Below are 19053 nucleotides of genomic sequence, written 5' to 3'. Positions count from 1 at the left end.
GGCCCTTACACAGCTAATCACCGCCTGACAAGTGGCACTGTACGCTCATTTTATTTTTGCTCACGGATGGTCTCTGCAGCCTTGTTACAGTTTTGGAAGTGGCAGTCATTCCTCTGATGCTTGTGCACAGCTGACTCAGCAAGGGTTGCGGCAAGGCAGTAGTTACATGTGTTCACCTTTAACCCTTGAATTTGAGCAGCCATCGGCTGAACAGCCGACGATGGTTCTGCTAGGCACCTGCAACCGGGTAATATTCGAGTGGGACAAAGCCGGACTGCAAGTGCAAGTGGCTCAGTCAGCTAAGGCGTTGGGCTGCTGAGCACGACGAGCTCGCGGGATCGAATCTCGGCCGCGGAGGCCGCATTTCAATGGAGGCGAAATGCGAAAACGCCCGTGTGCTTGCGTTGTAGTGCATGTTAAAGAATCCCAGGTTGTCAAAATTAAACCGGCGCCCTCCACTACGGCATGCCTCATAATCAGAACTGGTTTTGGCACGTAAAACCCCAGAAAGGAGAACGTACTGCAAGCGCATCAATGGAATTCAACGGCGAAGCGGTGGCGGCGGCTGCGCCGACTCGAACCGGAAGCAGCTAGCAGACGGTTGATCCCACAATCCCTCGCTATTTTACGTGTCACCTATTGGGGCCGCAAGGCGAAGTTAGCGTACGACGACCCACCCAGCTGCATAAATGGATCAACCGAAGTAAACAAAATTCGTTAAGTCACTCACCGCCAGTACAACTCACACACGTTTCATAATGAAAAATATAAACCTTATCAATACCATGAACACATTATTTTTTTTACCAAGAAGCGCTCGTAAATTGCTATATCTTTACTCGGTTTGTGACGTTCACTACCCCAAAAAACCTTGCGCCGATTGGCCTGTGTCCGTCCACTAGTTTTCATTACGTCAACCGACCGCCCCAACGGAACGCCACCGCCAAACCGAATCTTTCGAAAACCGAAGTGTTACGGAATACGGCCAAAGGCAGCTCAATGGTGAGAGCATCGCACGCGTAATGCGAAGACGTGGGATCGTTCCCCACCTGCGGCCAGTTGTTTGTTCATCCATTTTCATTTTCATAAATTTTTCATTCCTTTATTTCAATTAGTAAGCACAAGTAATACACCCTATGTTATCCATGGTGTCACTGTTTATTGGCTTCTTATGATATGATTAATAACAATCGGGCCCCTCGGTTCCCTTTATTGTCGTTCAATATATATATATCTCTCACTTGCTCATTTTTCTAGTGCATCAGTGGAAATAAGTATGGAAGGAGAGTGCCGATGGTATGCGGTAGCTCGCTTTCATGAAGGAGGAAGAAAGGTGAAAATGCCATAGTAGCTTATATCGCGGTGTTGTAAGTGAATGTTAAAAAAAATAACGCAGTCCCAGTTACCATGATCAGATACCACGCACATGGCGAGCATATCACCGACAGTGTGGTTAAACCTTTCTGCGAGCACGCTAGTCTATGCAAACACTTCTTTGAATTACGTCTTGAAAGTTGACTATGTCGGGTCGCCGCTTGTGTGATTATGATACCAGAGTTGGGTAACGCCAGCAAGATAAAATATGACGTTGGTCAACTTCGAGGCGTCACACCACTTGTTATGTGCGCTGACCGTTTCGTAGGATGTAAACCAGTCCTCCACGTCTGTGTCATATGCACTACTGAAGAACTTTAGATTACGTTGTGGAGGAACCCTGGTCCAGATGACGGACTGGGGCGAAGGCACCGGCGGGTCGGTTCTGTCGTTCATGATGGGCGGAAGGGTTCTGGGGCGCAGCTCCAGGGGGCAAGCGATTGCCAGATACCTCCACCAATTGATATGAGCTGTATTAGCGGTGCGGTCCTTCGGTCCAAGGACGCTACGAGTACGAACGGCGGAACAGCGTGAGACACGTCTTGGAAGACAGCAGCAACCAGCAGCGCGAGCCGAGCGATTCAAGCGTGGAGATGTAGCTGCACGATGATGACGATGACGTCCTTAAAACATGGCACGTACCCACTCTGGGGCATTTAGTAATCAAAATAGACAGATTAATTTTCCTAAACAGTACAATTTATAATAGTAATGCTATGGACGGAGGCGCGTCTTCTTCTTCAGAGGAGAACCGATCAATTCCACAGTATTTATATTTCTATGTCCAACCATTTTTTCCGCGCTTATTAAGTAAATCCACAAAATACGAAAAAGCGCAGGTGACTTCGTTATGCGCGTCACAATTGCAATGGTCTAAACATCGCCATGTGTGAACGGACGGGGATTTAATCGTAATACGCTTGCACTGAGAAAGTAGCACGGCAGAGAGATTATTTTTTTTTCAACTGGTTATCGTGAGATTAATAACCACGCCTGTTGCTTTGGGCAACGAAACCTAGAAGCAAGCGCTTACGTCAGTGTCCTGTCCCTTTGTCAGCATTAGTGTAATGGATTTATTTATGGCGCCTATACAAACAATGCTAAAGTGGTCGTATAGGGCGTAGTGGCGTGGTACTTTTTTATTGCGACATCGAATTTGTTTCTGACGCGGAAACAATATTTGCGTAATAGACGAGAGGCTAGACACTGCGGAATTAGACGTTTCCTGGAAAATTTTGCAGTATCCATGAGGAACCTATTATATGATTTTATAAACTGCTAAGCTGGGTTTAGACTCATCAAACTAAACAGAATGAAATTGTTACTTCCTGAGTAGAGTGGCCAGCCACACAATTTCTCGCGCACTCCTTTACCGCACCTCTCTAACGTGAAGTTATTACAGGACCTGAAATTACGTGAAGAAACGACAAGACAGAAAAGAGCATTTTCTCCCACCATAACTATGAGTCAATTAGTTCAGCAACAATGATTTTACCTTAGCCAAAGCAAGCTAAGGCACCCTGTATACACCAATAAACAGTTCGCGAATATGTAAATATCTCCACCTTAGTCCACGTGCCAAGCAAATCGCGCTGCTTGCTTTGTGTATCCCAATTACGTCACAATATAGGGTGTACCAGGTAGCGCTGGCCAAGAGAAAGATATTTAAAAATAAGTGCAAGGTACGAGTTTCGGGATTACGGCGAAAGGTCGCCGGAGCGCTGGTAACCAAGAGCCGTCGGTCTTACAGTTGTATCTTGCACCGTGTCATTTTAATATTGAACAGCTGGGAGAACGTTATTTCAGATACACTGTACACATTTGCTTTGTAGAGCACCCGCAGGCCGCATAAATGCGCCCCGCGGCTGTCGGTGGGCAGCCCTCTCCCGCAGTTCCTTCCACTGAGGCGGGAATGTGCTTCACCGCAGTAAGAACTGCTACAGGGTCTCCACTCCCGAGTAGTTCGTGCATGTGCTCGAGTTGGCGAGGTTACGGAGTTGCATCTCTTTTTTTGTCAATGCAGACACACCCAACACGCAACTCTATGGACCTTATACCATGCTTCTATGGAATGTTCATGCTAGCGTCTATCTGCGCGCTATTCGTGGGTTGGGGTGCGTTGTGTAAGGTTAAAAAGCGAACCGCATTGCTTGGCTGCTCAGGAGGCAGACGGTTGAAGGATGGTGGCCACCTGCCGCAAGTTGTCGGCAGGTGTGGACATTATTGCGGCGACGAAATTATTGTAGGGGTCTTGAGATCCGACGATCGGTCCCCTCAGGTCGAGTGTGGTGAGCTTGCGGTATGTTGTCCCGCATATGGATGAACGCCGTGCACGAATTGCACAGCACCGCGCATTTCCATGGCGCTGTGACGCATCGAAACCTCGACAGACGACACCTGGTGCATCGCTCGTTGCTGTTCAATGCGCAAAAGGGCTGGAAAGACTGGCGCACTGAGCAATTTGCCTTCGGGCGTCTCCGAGCCATCCGTGTAAGCTTTCTTTTCAGAAGGAGCCTGTGTGGACTTCTTCTGCGTGCATTGAGCTTTTGGCGTTTTGCCCAGTGGCCTATAGATTACTAGGGGCGCGCATGTTTTATTGCGATAGCAATTAATGGACACTAAGCGAATTTCTGCCGTCGGCGTCGCTGCATGCGCCGATTGGCGGTAGCTTCGTATGCGCTGTGCTTTCGATGTTGAGTTCTCGTTGAAGCGAGACGAGAGACAGCGCTAAGATCAATTTGCCCGCTGCTGCTGACGCGCTTTATTAGTCCGGCGTTTTCACAGCGAGTTTTCGCGGTCATCGAGCGAGATGTGCTCACCTGTGCGCGCGTGACATCGTGCTTGTCGATGCTTCGCCGTTCGGGCGAAACTGGAACATTTTCGTGCAGCCACCATTTATTCTTCAACCGTGCGTATGGGGTGCCGCTGATATTAGAAAACAATTTAGAGGTAACACAAACCGGCTTGAATCGCCAAATTTCTCATTTAGCCTCAGTTAAACAAAACACGATCCAACAAACAAACTTTATTTAAAGATAACAGAATGCGATGTTTTATTAAAGGATAGGCACACGCTTTCTCACCCTCACCCCCAGACGTGTGCACTCCTTCACCCTCTGACTTAAAGCCTTACCGACAACATTCCCCACCTCACCCTAGTCTAACTCCGTGAAAAGTGAGCGTGAGCACTTCCCCAGGAAGGCGCGCCCTCACGAGTGTGCCCATTTCTGCTTATGACTGCGCGTTTGCAAATTGTCCAACGACAAATTTTGAGCGACACAGTCTGAATGAAACTGGCAACAACCCCCGGCACCCCACGCGTCAAAACCAAACTACCGAGGACTCCCCCCCCCCCCCCCCCCCTGAAAGGTATTTCACATTTTCTTCTTACTCAGTTACCACGTTCTTCATGTGACACATTGAAGGCGAATTTATATGTGGGAGATATGTGCCACTCCATGTTCAGATTTCCGCAAAACGACATTTCACAGGGTTTATACCCAGTGGTGACGTACCTTCATTGTATTTTGAAGCGCTCGATGATTGTGTGCTTCATATATGAAATCACTCTGATCAATCAGTTTTTTTGTTATCTTGCTTTGTAATAAACATTTTTGGTTAGGTTTGTTTTGTTCGTACTTAGTCTTCAGCAATGCATGCCTAAAGAACGGTAATGCACAACCAACTAGCTTTTAAAAGCACCGCCTTTTATCGGAAACGCACTGCATGCCGCGAAGAGCTAGCGTCTTTGTGACGTTGTTTAAGTAATTCTACGCGAGTGCATTGAAATGCCACTGCTTGTTTAGTAATCCTAGCAGGATGAACGACGCTGCCGTTTTTCGCAGTTCACGATACCCCTGGGGTCACCGGCGAGACGTGGGGAAGTGTCCTCTGCCTGGAGGAGCTGACTCGGTCATTGGTCGCCGGTTTTCCCACTGTCATATTCGCGCATGCGCCTGATGGCGTCTCTTCCCGGGATGGCCGCGCAGCGAAGCCACCGAGTACAGCCAAGGTCAGAGGACGACGCCAACCGGTCAACAGCCATTAAAGACACAGCGGAGAGTGCACGGGGTTAAGTGGCTACGGGACTCGCGTAGGCGAGAGAGGGCGAAGCAGACCGTTCTCGCCAAGAGATCTCACCGGCGACGGCTTGTTCACGCTTCTTCGCCGCTTCATCTTGGAAACGGCACAGGTATAGGATTCCACCATGGATCGGGCGTGTCTCCGGCACGCAGTCGCCAGTGCCCTCCGAGCCGCAATCTCGCTGTGTCTATAGGGACGAACCTGTCGGGCTAGGTTCTTGCTCCGCTTGGTGTGGTGGCGGTGTATTTGTGCGTGATTATTGCGTTTATTTCATGTAGCGACTACCTTTCGGTCCTATTTCTCAATGTAGTGTATTTTAGTGTACGTGTTCATTTCGTGCGCTATATATCTATCGATTTATGCGTTATTATTGATAATATTTCTGCGTTATAATTTATTCATGTGGAACAGTTCTGGAAGGTTTGCGAAAGAGTTCCGGTAGGTTTGCCTACATTTAATTTAAGATAGCGACCTTCCAAGCAACCATCAAGACAAGCCAGACGTCTCGAAAGAACCATGCTGTCGATTTATAATATTGAAGCGCGCGCATAATGGACCGCAGCAAATTCGTACGAGGATATTGCATTGTGTCTTGCGACGACCGTTCGCGTTACTTTAAGGTGTTGCGAAATTGCACATCGATATTTATTTCTTTCTTTATATGCAGTTTCACCTAAGCATAAATATTAATTTTCATCACTTTTATTTCTGCGTTATAAGTGAAGAGATGTGGAAGGTTTGCTTACTGGGGACAACTGTTGCTTTAGTTACCGACCTTCCAAACTAAGATCAACAAAAGTGAAACGATGTCTTACAGCCTTGGTGTAGGCTTATTGTACGCCAGTGGAATGCCCCGGCTGCGTCTCTGTTGCATTCATGCGCATTTCGGCGAACCTAGCTTTATGGATGTTAAATAACTGCACATCAGCGCGCCTCGTTTTTCAGTCGGTACAAAACTTCTCGTGATGAAAAATAAGTATTGTTTTCTTGCAAGAAGGGACAAGCTTTGGCGAAACAAGGCTGCAGTGTTTTGCGGTGTCATCCCGACATTTTCATATAGAAGCAGACATAGGCACTTCGCTGTAGGATATCGAACTCACTGCACTATTCAACTACACTTGGAAGAAATCTTGAAACTAAGCTTCAGCGATTCTGTTAATAAATTCTTTACAAGAAAATACGATGCCTTTGGTCGTGCTTACTTTTATCCCATGCAATGTTACATCTCTGGTCAATATTTTTTGTGCAGTATTTGCTTATCTCTTTCTGCATTGTGCCGCTTGTCTTTTTGCTGTACACCGCCCACAAGCTGTGCCGAAATTTAAAGCGTAAAATGGCTGATGCGAGCGGAACTCAACGTAGCGATACCGCAAGGACGAACACGATGTATGACGCAAGCATAGGGAAGAATGGTAATGTCTGGTGTCTTCACAGGCAAGTAAGATATATGTATATATATAGTAGGAGTTGATGCTTCCATATGCGGTGAGATAGGAGTTGACAATTTCTTCGCACCTTGGCTGCTCGATACGATTTCCTGATTGTTACACCCATTTTTCTGGCCGAATTATTGGCCATCGTCGTAGGCCTGCGGAAGTTGCCATAAAATGTGTCGACATCCATCGTTTAAGTGCTAGTTATTTAACAAAGAGCGTAGTTAAGACGGCCTGAATATGTTTGGATTTCTCTCACGAGCAACTGCTTCGGGAAGGCAATTCCAGTCTTCAATGGCTGCGGGAAGAAACAATTTGTTACATGCAAGAGTCCAACGATCAAGGTGTTCAACGCTGTTGGAGTTGACCAGGCGTTGAGAACTTCAAGCGGGCGGCACTAACAGTGTACCATGCAGGTGAGAAATGTTATGATATAGATTATGGAACAGACTGAGTCGTAAGATTCTGCGTCTTACTGCTAAAGGGGGTAATTCAAGGGATGATTTAATGTGGGTTACGCTGGCTTGTGTATCATAGTTTGATAAAATAAATCGGGCAGCACAATTTTGCACAGACTTGAGAGAGGTAATTAAATAATCTTGGTAGCGGCTCCAAATAGGAGAAGCATATTCGAGTTTGCCTCCTAACGAAGGTTCCTAACGGGTTTGCTCCTAACGAAGGAAATTTCCTCTGACACAAAAAGATCGCCTTATTAATATTTTCCCATTATCCATGATTGATTTACGTCTCCTTCAATAAATTATAAATCTAGAAAATTCGGAATGTTGAACCACGAATTTACAGTTACAATAATAATGAAAATTTAGCGTACACATTTGCGTCTATCCTTTACTGCGTATGTTTTATTATTGAGTTCATATTAGTATTCCTATCTAGGCAAGGCTGACTATTTTAGTAGAGGCTACTTTATTTCATTTATTATCGGTTTATTTCTCATCTTCAATTGATTTTTCTTTTTTATTAATTATTTATTTACTAATTTATTTTAATTTCAATCATATTACCCCCCGGTCCGTGGTCTATTCCGCTACCGTGGGTTGGTGCCATTACTTGAGGCATCATCATCATCATCAAACGTGCTCGAATACGAGGAGGCTCGAGAAGGCCTACGAGCATTAAGCACGCTCCCTACGCGCAGGGGTTCGGACGGCGCTGTCTCGTTCTGGACGGCGCAAGGAGAGGACGGCGCAGGCAACGTGGCCTGCCACGAGGCTGCCGTGCCAGGCCTCGACCCTCTTCCCAGCAGGCAGCGTCAACGGTGCTGTGGTTCTCGGCCTCCGCTGTTCTCGGTGGCAAGCTGCGCCAGGGTGACGGCGGAATATGGCTCAAGGCGGTCCCGTTCTAGTACTGCATCCGGCTGTCTCGATGCTTCTCCAGGCGGGACAGGTCCTGCAGCACTTCATCTGGACCGGACTCTGGTTCATCGGAGCTGCGTCGGCGACAGGTACTGTGAGTCAGTTTATATGTAAAGAAACGGACATGTACTGTCAACTGTACCGTTAGACTTTTTGCGTATACGGGACACCTGGCATATGAGCTCTCTGGAAGGGTGCAAGTGAAAATTGCCATCAACCCAAGTCCCAGCACGGAAATACAAAGAATAACCTTACGGGTTTATCGTAAAGATTGGGTGTTGAAGATAATTTCCTCCTCATCCTGTAATTACTTGTCACAATTTCTTCTCTATGAATCTTCCTCCACCTTGAGTGGTTACGAGTCGTTAAACAGAGCTTACTTCCGAAGGGTGTAAGAACTCACATATATGGTTTCACGCTCATTTATGTGTAATTTGTCACATTATCACATATCTCTAAAGAACTTGTTGTTCCGTCGTGTTTTACCGTCTGAGCCTTCAAGGTCAGCTAGGAGTTTGTGCGGCTGCGGTAGTGAAGCGTAGTCAGCACCGCAGCCAGCAGCTCTTTCCAAACCACTTGAATAGCTTTTACCTCCCGCAGTGTGATCTTAGAATATTGTCGTTTGAACATGGTGACTAAAATGACTAAACTAAAGAATAAATATCTACGTTTCCATAATTAGCTAACGTGTCTATATGGTTCCTCAATCGTCTACCGTTTGTCACTTTCAAGGAACGGGTGAAAGAAACCATCAGGTCATCTTGACATGCAATCTGGAATCGGTGGAAGGGTTTCATGAGCCAGCAATGCGAAATGGCGCATTACGATGAGAGACACGCTGCAAATTTCAGTGAAATACGTATTTTAGCCCCCATGCCATAATTGACCATAAGAGAGCAAGTGGCAGTTTTATTCAGCATTAAGGGTGGATTCAAGGCGGAAGAATCAACTGTTGAACTGCTGCACCAATTGTGCTACAAGTTTCAGGGATAGTTTATCTTCTTGTCAATAGAATGTGTTCTAAATTTGAGCGCCGTATCACGAACAGAAAAAATATAACAGAATAGTGCAGTATAAGGCCAGTCGCGTAATTTTTGTCATTTTTGTAAAAATGTTATCACTCTAAAAACGAAGTTCATTTTTTGTCATTATATGTTAGACATCAGATAATTTGTTCTGTTGGAAAATATTTAGAGATCTAAACAATACCTCATGTTGTTCCTGACAAAATTTCAGTCCAGAAAATACTTTGAAAGCCGATTATGGTGAGTAGGTTTGGAAATGATTGTTTTAATAAAGGTTTTGTTCGGCTAAAACGTGCCAACTGTGAAAGTCAGAGATTTCAGAACACGCAATTTTATCGAAAGACTAAAACGTGCCAACTGGGAAAATCAGAGATTTCAGAACACACAATTTTATCGAAAGACCAAAAGTAATTATTCAAAGTGCCCTGCTCAATAGGCTGACCTCCTCTTCAATTTGAACCTGCTTTGCGGCAATTGCTTCATGTCCTCTACGCTTTTTCTCAGCTATGGAGCATTTCAGTGCCCTTTCTGCGCTCGTAGACTAAGGGCGCCAGAGCCAGAATTATGCCTTTTCTTTTTTGCTTCTTACTTTGCGATCTGCTGTACTCTCGATGGAAGGTCTCCCATGATGCAAATTCGCAAAAAATAAACTGTTAAATGCAGGCATTCACTCTGTGTTTAGTTTCTTACCCCCTGTGCGGACGCGCCCTAAATACAGTGTTCATTGGCGCTCCCGACCGCGAGCGCGTGCCACCGCCGCGAGAATAGAATTCACTTTATTCTTTTCTACGGCGCAGGTTGCAACAAAATTAGGACACGAGCTTCGCTATACATATAGGAATCCAAAATAAATAAAATTAGAAAATGCGTTTTGCTGACGAAATTGCAGTTTTAGCCCCGCATCCCCCCTTATAACAGTGTTTAATTCCAGCGTACGAACCCCTGTGGTTGTCGAGTGGGTATGGTACTCGGCTGTTAGACACGAGGTAGCGGGATCGAATCCCGACTAGGGCGACCGCATTTCGATAGGGGCGAACTGCGAAAACACCCGTGTACTTAGAGTTAGGTGCACGTTAAAGAACTCCAGGTGGTCCAAATTCTTCCGGAGTCCCCCACTGCGACGTCCCTCATGATGAGATCGTGGTTTTGGCACGTAAAACCCCATAATTTTATTGTTTTTTTTTTCAGTCCCAGAACCCGACGTTCTCGATCTTGTAGCAACTTGCCCCAGTGCCACAGTACGATGACAGACGCGCAGCGAATTTTCGCGATAAATGCGTCCCGAAACTCATTTAGATTGTCAGCTAAAGCTTGCGCGCTCTCACTTTTTGATTCCTTTCATGCGTGGGGAGCCTATCCTAGTTAGCACGTGGTGAGCCATGACGTCATCCATGACGTCATGCTACCTTGCCCCTATTCTGCCATGGATCATAATGGGGATGCTCCTGAATAAGCCACTGTGATTTTGACATAACCGCTTTTGTCATGTCAGGCTTGGCAGTGGAAATCCCTGTCCCAGTATCCTGACGTCATAAAGCAGAGTGCACAGGCCTGCTATCTTAGGCTTAACGCACCAAGCGTCTCGAAGCGCTACCTTGCATGACGGAAATTCGCGGGAATGTTTATTCCGCCGCTTTAGGCGTGCGCCCGTGGCCTAATGGATTGAGCGTCGGGCTTTTATGCCATGGTGCAATTTCCAAGCGTTTGCCTGACCATGCACGGAATTTAGGCATCAGTGTGCACAGTGCAGGTAGATTCTAAGCAAGATTCTCTTTATAGTCTGTTTCAACTAACGTACATCGTTCGGATACTCGCGTGTCATAGGTGCGCCAACTCACATAGCCATGACAAGCACAGTGCGCGATGCGGTCACGGAGCGAGGTTCTACATGTGATATGACGTAGCGCAAATGAACAGTTATTACCGTCAGTTTAGAAATAGATAAAATAACACAATAATTTTCGTTACTAGTTCTAACAGCTGACGAGTCAGTCACAGCATAAAAAAATAAATGCCTTACCTTCACAGTTTAGCGTACTCAAGGGACCCTTACCCAGGAGGGTGAAAGGAACAAAGCACGAAACTAGGCAGTTGTAGCACAGCGGTACTTGCGCACCGCTCACGTTTCACGCAGCTGGTGGCTGATTTATTTATTTATTCATTCAATATACCCCCAGGTGAATGACATTACAGAGGAGAGCGCGGAATTCGTTATTATGCACGACAGCACCAGGAAACAACCAAAATATGCTAGTATAACTATACAATTTTAGTGGAACACAAAATAGATTACGTAAACGAAGGTGCATAACAGACGTATATAGTAAGAGTACCCACCTCATAATAACAAGAGTACTCAAACAATATTTATGAACACAAGGGGAAAAAAGAATACTCAAAACGAACAGTTTCTTTCAAACGGCTATTCTCACTTATGAAGGCAACTTTAACGGAAAAGTGATTCCACTCATCAAATGTCCATGGAACAATTTAGTGTAACAAGGAAGAGACAAGCCAGTGCCATAAGGGGTCATTAAACTTGGAGTGTCTCTCGCCCATTACACCCCTTTAAGAGCCACGCGAGAATCTGCTCACCCTCACACTAAGCGCTTTACAGGAACCTTGGCTGGAGGCGGCCACCTGACGGGCTTCGCCGTCATCTTGAAGCAGTCAGGCCTGTTGCACCAGCCGACGCCCCGTGGATACGCCGTCAGCCTGATTACTGTAAGCTGCATCTGTTGTCCTGACATTTGCTTTATGAAGAGTCCCAGTAAGATACAGTTCCTTTTAAAATAATTTATTAGAACATATACATTACTTTAGCTAGATCAATCGCAGCATCCAGGCTTCTGCCTATATGTATATAAATTAGCACTGTAAGCTCGAAGCGTGAAGTTCACCTCATGGAACTCGGATATGTGGATCAGGCACTATAACAAAACACATGGTCGCTATTTATCCATTACATTGTAGAAGACCATGCCATGTCGCCGACAGGTGACTGTGTTGAGAACTCGACTGATAAGAGGCAACAGAAGATGCGGATACCTGTGTGCTTAGAGAGGCGGCACCTGAGCATGGGGCTTCTCCCATGTCGAATGCGAAGAAGCATATGGTGACGCGGATAGGACGACCTTGGCGTAGTAGTAGTATAACTAATTGTTTGAATAGGAACTGAAGAAATATTTCTGCTCACCGGAAAGTAACAATCTAGTAGTGCAGCTAAGTCCGTAACGGCGGCCTGCAGGAGGTGGAGATAAGGGCGCAATAAAAGAAAACGACAGGGATTCATAATAGTACAAAGGGTAAGTCGCACAGCAAAGCTGAAAAAAGATACCTAGCTATACAGGCGTCCGAGCTAAGTCAGCCAAGGTGTTCGGGTGTGCTATGAGATGATACGAATAAACTCTTGTGGATGGTCATTTTATGCAACTAATAGAACATTTTTTTGCATTCTGTTGGTAAATGAGTCAAGTTTTATCACGATCTCCAGTCTTAGACATGAGCAAGGTTAGAGAAACACTTAAAAAGACAAGAAAATGGACTGCTCTAAAAACGTTCAATTACAAAGTGTTTAGATTCCTACAGAATGTGCAACAAATTTTTTTGATGCTCATGAAGCAAGTCCACGAATTATAAAAACTGCGCATGACTCCACGTGTGGGCCCCAGTATCGCACTGGTATAAATCTTGCACCGTGTGAACGGACGGCGCTAATATGGTAACACATTGGGACTCAGAAAGTCGCAGGGCAGGGACAATTTCAGGTTGTGCTAGTGGGGCTATACTAGTCAAGGGGCAACCAATTAGGAAGCCCCACTAAGCTTCAACAAAGTCATTCCCTCCCCAGAACAGGAATTGGCCTCCCTGGTGCAGTATTCGGCTGCTACCTCCCTAATGACCCACAATTTACCCATGGCCCTCAGTCCCCAGCGGCTGCGGAGCACCTGACCAAGGCGGCGGACAGACCTGCGACCTGCAGCGGGTGCTAAGAATTTCTGAGTCCGGACAGGCCGCCAACAGAAGTTGAACCTGGCAACGTTCAACACATGCACTCTAGCGACAGAGGCTAGCTTAGCAGGGCTATTTGAAGAATTATGAGGTATTCCCTCGGGATATTATTGACCTTAGTGAGGTGAGACCTGGTGAGGCTTATACAGTGCTGACTAACGGCCACGTCCTCTGCTACAGAGGTCTTCCAGATAAAAGAGAATTCTGAGTAGGATTTCTCGTCCATAAGGTCATATCGGGTAACATTGATGAATTCTACAGCATTAATGAGTGGGAAGCAGCCGTCGTACTAAAGCTGAATAGGAGGTATAAATGAAGGTTGTACAAGCCTACGCCCGAAACCCCAGTCACAATTATCAAGAAATATAACAGTTTTATCAAGAATTTGAAATAGCAATGAGAAAGGTGCAAACTCAGTATACTGTAGGCATGGGTTACTTCAATGCAAAAGTGGGGAAAAAGCAGGTTGGTGAGCAAGCAATTGGCAACTACGGCATTGAGCCTAGGAACACTAGAGTAGAGATGTTGGTAGAATTCGCGCAAAGGAATAGGCTCCGAATAATGAATATCTTCTTCAGGAAGTGCAGCAACAGGAAGTGGACCTGGAATAGACCTAATGGAAAGACAAGGACTGAAATAGATTTCCTACTCTCTGCCGATCCCAGCGTAGTGCAGGATGTAGAAGTGTTAGGTAGGGTAAAGTGCAGTGACTATAGGCTAGTGAGGTCTAGGATTTCTCTCAATGTGAAGACAAAAAGAATACAAGTTAGTCATGAAGAAACAGGCCAACCTAGACGCAGTAAGGGTAACAAACAAATATGCAGCTTTAGAACAGGAAGATAAAGACAATATATAGGTAATGAATGAAACCTCAACTACAGTGATCTCAGAAGCAGAATTGAAATGGGCGGTAAGGCACCAAGGCAACAAGTAGGTAACCTCTGCCAAGAAACAAAGGACCTAATAAAGAAACGGAAAAAAACATGAAAGTCTCAAACTCGAGAGATCCGATAGAATTCGCTGAACATTCGAAACTAAGTAAGGGATATCCAAATTTTAACGCGGAAAAGATTGAGAAAGCAGTAAAATGTGGACGCAGCATGAAATCAATAAGAAGAAAATTTGGCATAGGACAAGGCAAAATGTATGTACTGAAAGATAAGCAGGGTAATATCACCAGCACTTTTGATGACATAGTAAAAGCAGCGGAAAAATTCTATACTGACCTGTAGAAACCCCAGAGCAGCCAAGTTCTTTCATTCAAAGTATTGATGAACAAAATACAGAGGCCCCTTCTAAACTAGCGATGAAGTTAGAAGGGCCTTGAAAGAAATGACCAGGGGAAACGCTGCTGGAGAAGATGGATTAAGAAGCGATTTAATCAAGGATGGAGGAGATATCATACTTGAAAAGCTTTCAGCAATGTCTCACGACTTCGTGTACCAGAAAGCTGGAAGAAGGCCAACATTATACTCATTCATAAGAAAGGAGACGTTAAAGAATTGAATAAATTAAGACCCGTTAGCTTGCTTTCAGTATTGTATAAAATATTCACCAAGGTAACTTCAAATAGAATCAGGCAAACACTTCACTTCAGCCAACCAATAAAACAGGCTGGCTTCAGAAAGGGATATTCCTACGATGGATCATATCCATGTCATCAACCTCATATTAGAAAAATTTGCCGAGTACAATAAACCTCTCTACATGGCTTTCATAGATGATGAAAAAGCATTTGATTCAGTAGAGATACTGCAGTCATAGAGGCATTACGCAACCAAGGAGTACAGTACGCATACGTGAATTAATTGGGAAATTGGGCGTCCAAGGATTGCAAGGAGTTCCAAGGATTGCACAGCAGACTTGGTTCTCCACAAGAAAACTAGAAAGTTACCTATCAAGAAAGGGATCAGGCGAGGAGACATAATCTCTCCATGCTATTCACTGCATGCTTAGAAGAAGTATTCAAGCTCTTAGACTGGGAAGGCTTAGGAGTGAGAATCAACGGCTAATATCTCAGCAACCTTCGATTTGCAGACGACATTGTCCTATTCAGTAACAATGGGGACAAATTACAGCAAATGTTTGAGGACATTAACTGAGAAAGTGTAAGATTGGGGTTGAAGATAAATATGCAGAAGACAAAGATAATGTTCAATAGCCTGGCAAGGGAATAAGAATTCAGGATCGCCAGTCAGCCTCTAGAGTTTGTAAAGGACTACGTTTATCTAGGTCAATTACTCACAGGGAACCCTGATCACGAGAAAGAAATTTATAGAATAATAAAACTGGGCTGGAGTGCATACGGCAGGTATTACCAAATCCTGACTGGGAGATTACCACTGTCGTTGAAAAGAAGTGTACAATCATTGCATTCTACCGGTGCTAACATATGGGGCAGAAACTTGGAGGTTAACAAAGATGCTCGAGAACTAGTTAAGGACCTTCAAAGAGCGATGGAACGAAAAATGTTAGGCCTAACGTCAAGAGACAGGAAGAGAGCAGCGTGGATCAGAGCACAAACGGGGATAGCCGATATTCTTGTTGACATTAAGGGGAAGAAATGCAGCTGGGCTGGCCATGTAATGCGTAGGATGGATGACCGGTGGACCATTAGGGTTACAGAATGGATACCAAGACAAGGGAAGCACAGTCCAGGGCGTCAGAAAACCAGATGGGATGATTAAGTTAGAAAATTTGCAGGCGCACTTTGCAATCAGCGAGCGCAAGACAGGGGTAATTGTAGATCGCAGGAAGAGGCCTTTGTCCTGCAACAGACATAAATATAGGCTGATGATGATGATTATGATTTTGGTTATCGTTACGTCAGCAGCCACGCCGGTTGCTTTGGGCAGTTAAGCGTACAAGCACGCACTTGCGTCAGTGTCCTATCACTTACCCATCTAGACCGCACATGATGTAAAGGCGAAAGCCTTTTCAAAGGAAAGAGCAGGCTTCGTCGTCGGGCACGGACAAGCCTTGATACAAAGAGACAATACGTCAGCTCGTCTTCAGGGTTTCATTTCTTCTTTTCGAGTCCATGCACCCCATTCCGCGTGCCACGCGCCCTCCTCCTTTTTCTCGTCGGCTTTTATGCGCCGCACAGTGTAGCAGACGACGCTACCACTATATTTGAAACAGGCGTGTCAACACATGATTCACGCATAATAGCTGTACAATTAATGCTATAGTGGTGCACAAGCGCGTAGTGGCACGGCGAATTTTCATACGTCGTCCAATTTGTTTTCTGATGAGTAAAAATAATTCCGCAATAGACGAGGAGCAATACTGTGGAATTCGACAGTCCCCGCAAAATTCTGCAAAATCTACATTGAGCATTAGCTAGAAATTTATAAATTGCGAAACTTAATTTAGACTTCTGCAATTGAACAGAATGAAAAAAAAAAACCTTTCTCAGTAGTGTGGCCACCAAGACAATTAGTCGCGTCCTCCTATAGATCGCTATGTTACGTTATAACATCTGTAGATGTAGAAGACCCGAAAGGATGTAAAGGAACCACAAGACCGGAAAAAGCGCTTTCTCACGCCAAAGCAACTACCAATCCAATTATCCAGCAACAAGCATTTTTACCTTAGCTAAAACAAGCTGTGGAGCCCTGTATACGCCAATAAACAGTTCGCGACTAAGTAATTAGCTCCACTTTAAGACCGCTTTTCAAACAAATCGCGCGTACTTGCTGAATATATCGAAATTTCAGCCCTACATACATTATTTTTGCAAACAAGTCGGAGTGCGAGACGCCTTGTATAAAGCCACACGCGTGCACCCCATGGTTATCAGTGGGCAGTACGTTCCCGGAGTTCCATCCGCTGAGGCGTGAATGCGCTGCATTGCGGTACGGAGCTAGGGAGTTGGCGAGGTTAAGCAGTTTCATGTGCTCTTGTATCAACGTTCTACCAGGCTTACGTAAAATGTTCCGCCCAGCATCTATCTGCGCGCTATTTGCGTGTGGTGTTTACGCTTATATATAGGGCAAAGCGGCGCGCCAGCCGTTGATCACGCCTTCGGCATCAGTTTTGATGCTAACGGAATTGTTGTCGTGGTGTTGAGATCCAAGGCAATTGCTACTGTCTGCACTAGTATGGTGAGCTTCCCGCCTATGTCACTCAAAATAGAGAAGCAGCTGTCTTTCCTGCACCCGCATCCGGCTGAACGCCGCGCACGAATGGCACAGCGTTTCCGTGGCGCTGGCGTCACATCCACGACAAGGCCACCTCCTATGCTGACGCCCCATAGCTCCGCTCTTCACGACCTTTGGTGCGTCGCTCGTTGCTGTCGATGTCCTAGGGGGCTGTAATGACTGCCGCACTGAGTTATCACTTGGAGGTTGTCGTGTTGTTTTTCTTCTAACGAGCCATACATGTGGGCTTCTTCCCCGTGCGCTGAACCGCTAGGTGTTTTGACCAGAGGCCTAGGGTACCGTGCGCATTTAGAGGAGGTGCGGGCCTTACCAGGGCTCGCAGGCGCAGTAGGTGCGCATTTGGTTTTCATGCATCCGCAGCGCTCCGTCCTTTATTGAGTGAAGGTGTTTTCGAAGGTGCTTAACACGGATAGAATGGTCCGTGGTTTACTGTGCTTAGTCGATGCATTACGATACACGATGCATACGAGGAGCTCCAGTGGCCACGTCCGTGCTTCTGCAGTGAGGCGGTGCTCAGCCACGCACGCGCTAGTGCTTAGGGACTTCCTGGGTTACAGCTCGCGGCGTTAGCACTGCGTTTTGCGGACATAGACGAATGGCAGCGCTAAGAACGTCGTTGGAGCTTCAGTTGCATTGTGAGACCATGGCTTCGTGTTTTCTGAGCAGCTCTGCCAGCGTGCGGTGAGCTTGTCGATCGCCGCTGCGATGTCTAGTGCCAGATAACTTAACCAAGGAAGCGCGACGGAATCTTCCGTGGACAGGCACAGTCTGAGCTGGCGCTATCACGCCAGCGTCCAGCTGCCTGCACGCACGCTATCATGTGAACCGCTTTGCCCAATGGTGTGAAACGCTGCAGGGCAGTGCCTTTCGTCTGTATTGAGATGTAGAGTCACCAGCAAAAATATAAAGGCCCATGTTGCAGCCACTTTTTAATGCGCGGAGTTAAGTGTGATTCGGTCGAAATATCTTCCAAGTCGGAAGGCCTCTGTCCCAAGACAGGGCGACAATGCGAAATTTCAGCCTTTCGCGTTCGTAACTAATAACTTCAATCCAGAGTATCGTGACAAACGACCCATTGTCCGCGATAACAATAGGTGCGCCTGCGCAATAAATTCTGCGCGCCGGTTCGCTTTAGCCATTCCCCATAACGCCATACGAAGAAACGAGGCGTTAAACTTAGGCCAGGAATGCCTAAGCCTACACTTAATGAGAGATAGCATGCTGTATGGGTCGTCCTGATAAAAACTCAGCATTCAAGGGTGAGAGGTGTCTAAATGGGAATCAAAACTGCAGGATGTGCAAGTTGCGCAATAATTAAGTGCGCAGGCGCAGCCATATGTACCCCATCTGCTTCCTATGATGGCACTAGCACATTCGTTATGCTAATGTGTTATCACCAAGAAAGCAATTTTATATGTTTTATAATGAAATAACAAACACAGCAGCACGGCCGTCCTCTGAACGATGACACATTTCTCTGACGCAGAATGTCATTGGCCTATTTCTGGATTTTGTATCAGAAACAGCTAAACATGCATTAAGGGCAATGTCTTGTAAAACGAGACATTTTGCTTATCTTTTTGTTTTG

At 45.9% G+C, this 19053-nt stretch overlaps 1 long non-coding RNA gene across 1 annotated transcript in view; it reads left to right on the top strand.

Annotated features, from left to right (window-relative positions):
• LOC125943068 (uncharacterized) overlaps nucleotides 1-19053 on the top strand; it is a 216870-nt gene that overhangs the window by 70939 nt on the left and 126878 nt on the right. Inside the window, exon 3 of the long non-coding RNA XR_007465528.1 lies at nucleotides 5220-5899. This is a non-coding gene — a long non-coding RNA (uncharacterized LOC125943068). The remainder of the gene's footprint in view (nucleotides 1-5219; nucleotides 5900-19053) is intronic.

The sequence above is a fragment of the Dermacentor silvarum genome, chromosome 2 (assembly GCF_013339745.2).
Source record: "Dermacentor silvarum isolate Dsil-2018 chromosome 2, BIME_Dsil_1.4, whole genome shotgun sequence".
Taxonomy (NCBI): Eukaryota; Metazoa; Arthropoda; class Arachnida; order Ixodida; family Ixodidae; genus Dermacentor; species Dermacentor silvarum.
Note: the sequence above shows the minus strand (reverse complement) of the source record. Positions and strands in the feature narration are given on the sequence as shown.